This window comes from Cyprinodon variegatus, unplaced genomic scaffold (assembly GCF_000732505.1).
Source record: "Cyprinodon variegatus isolate N-32 unplaced genomic scaffold, C_variegatus-1.0 Scaffold1042, whole genome shotgun sequence".
In the NCBI taxonomy this organism is placed as follows: Eukaryota; Metazoa; Chordata; class Actinopteri; order Cyprinodontiformes; family Cyprinodontidae; genus Cyprinodon; species Cyprinodon variegatus.
Window position 1 is genome coordinate 192,551 of NW_015151495.1, and position 2,423 is coordinate 194,973.

A 2,423-nucleotide genomic window follows, 5' to 3' on the forward strand; every position below is an offset into this window, starting at 1 on the left:
AACAAAACGTTTTGTTTGTTTTTAAAAACATTGGAACAAATGTCCCTCCATACATCTCCTGCTCTCATTGCCACACAGAGACCCACTAAGTCAGTCCACATGGGCAGGAAGGGATTCCCAGAAAACATCCAGCTGTGGACTTAGTGGGGGTTTTCTATCTGGATGCATAATTTACCTCAGGTGTCTTACAGAAACAAAACACACAGAATATGAAATAGCCTAAATGAAGGAGCTCATCTAAATAGTATTAAATTTCTTTCTTTCACTGCTATCATACAGATTTACATTATCATCACTGATGCTGTAACCATCCGTATCCCACAAGCAAACGATTTGACTAATCTCCTCCCAAAACCTCCGATGCTCTGACGTCTGTCAATCTAGAGGCAATCTGCAGCATGCCTTGCCTGCACAGCGCAGCCTGGCTGAGCGCAAACTACTCTCCCGGCTCCAAGGTGGCGATTTGGAGGAGAGCGCAGGAGAGGGAGGGCAAGGGGGAGATGCAAACTCTGCAGAAGTTGTTGGCTCCTCTTCTAAGGAGGGGAAAGCAGGTGGAATATCTGTAATCAGAGAGATATAAAGCGAGCTTACCTGCTCAGCAAGAAGACGCACCAACAAGACTGGCTTTCTGTTGCTGCTCCGCTCCTCTCACCTACACTAAATCACTCACATGACTCACACAGGCAGGAGGTGGAGGGGGGATAACCGGCTCTCAGCGTAAACAGTCTCTGCAAAGGCAGGCAGGGAGCTTTCGCTGCAGTGATGCTGTCTCCCATCCTTGCCTTCCCTCCTCTGTCTCATCCCTTTGCTTTGATCCTCCACCCTCCCACACACACACACACACACACACACACACACACACACTCTCCACCGCAAGGTGTTACAAACAGAGTTTGTCTGCATCCACTGCATCTGATTGGCTCCCCGTTCCTCCTCCGCCACCATTCTCTCCACCAGTTTCTGTCTCTGGACTGTCAGCCTTAAAGTGGCAATCCATCACTCTCAAAATGTGGGCGAGGAAAAGAAAAACATTCAATATATTAAAAACATTTTTTATGAGTTCCTTTGCATGTAAATCAAAAGTGAACGAAAAGCAAATAGGTTTCAGGACTCAGCTGGCGTGTGTGGTTTCCCTTTTCAACTTTTTTCCCCCTAGTTTTAGCCAAAAAAAACTAATGCATCTAATTGTGTTTTAGCTAAAAGACAAGTAGGAGGGGGTTTAATAATTACATTTTACATTTTTTATCGAAATGTACAAGGAAGGTCGGTGTGTTTTGTTTTTCACTGGAACAGAGAACAAAAGAAAATTAAACAAACAGGACAAGAGAACATCATTTGGTGTAACAAGTTGGCCACAATCCATGGAGGCAGAGTCCTAATCTAACAGATGAAAATTATTGTCCTATCTTAGTAAAACTGAAGCTTAAAGGTGATTGCAATTTCTATATAATGGGAAGAGTAAATTGTAAAGGTGAAAAATTAAAACTGGTCCAAGGGATGAATCAGTTATAGTCTCTTCTATCAGTGCATATCACGATAATAAATTAATTTAGCATTACACTACAAAAACTGAGCAAATAAAATATATATATACTTTTTTACCTTAATTTGAGTGGGTAATTATGATGGTCTACCTAAGAAGGAGGGACATTTCTCTTAAAAATAAGAAAATATAATAAACTTAAAATAAGTTCACAGAAGATTGTTTTTTTTGTTTTTGTTTTTTTTTTTTTAACATAAATGATCTTATTCCATTGGTAAATTGTCTAAATTACCTCCTCATAACAAGGGAAAATGCAATTATCTGAAGAAGAATTTACTTTTTTTGGTGAATAAACTACATTTTTGTAGTGTGTGTTTTCAGTTCAGGGGCCAAACCAGGGGCAGCACTAGTTCTATAGGGGCACGGCCCCTGTGGGCCCCTGTATCCTGTCAATGAGTAAAGGACATCCATACTCCTCTCTTATAGAATCAATATTATTTCTCAGATATATAAAAATTACGGAAAGGTGTTTTACTGTCACTTTAAACAGTTGTTCAATATCTTCCGATTTGATTTTGAATTCTGCTAATAGTATTAGCCCTTGTAAATATGATAAATAGTGAATAAAGTCAATTTTTTTGTGTGTCAATAGATATCTCATGTATAACAACTGAAGAAAACTTTGTGGCATTAGTGCAGTGTGGCTTTGTCTAAATCTACACAAGTTAGAAGCAATATGATTTAAAAAACTCTTGTAATGTTAGCCTTCCAGTGTTTATACTGTAGGTTCCAGCCCAGTAAATGGCCTCTAGTTAAAAGCGCTTTTCAAGTCAAGAGATTTGACCAAAGTGCTTTACAATCAGTCATTCCCTCACACACTGATAGTCGCAAGCAACGTTGCAGCTACAGCAGCTGACAGAAGGAAGGCCGCTATGCACAG

General features: G+C 39.9%; 1 protein-coding gene across 2 annotated transcripts in view; it reads right to left on the minus strand.

Annotated features, from left to right (window-relative positions):
* The window catches only part of LOC107100989 (alpha-1,3-mannosyl-glycoprotein 4-beta-N-acetylglucosaminyltransferase C-like), an 80,839-nt gene extending 80,069 nt beyond the window's left edge, over positions 1 to 770 (minus strand). For both annotated transcript variants that reach the window (XM_015399713.1, XM_015399714.1), the window contains exon 1: positions 592 to 770. The gene's annotated coding sequence lies outside the window, so the exon portion shown is untranslated. The remainder of the gene's footprint in view (positions 1 to 591) is intronic.
* Positions 771 to 2,423: the final 1,653 nt, after the last annotated feature.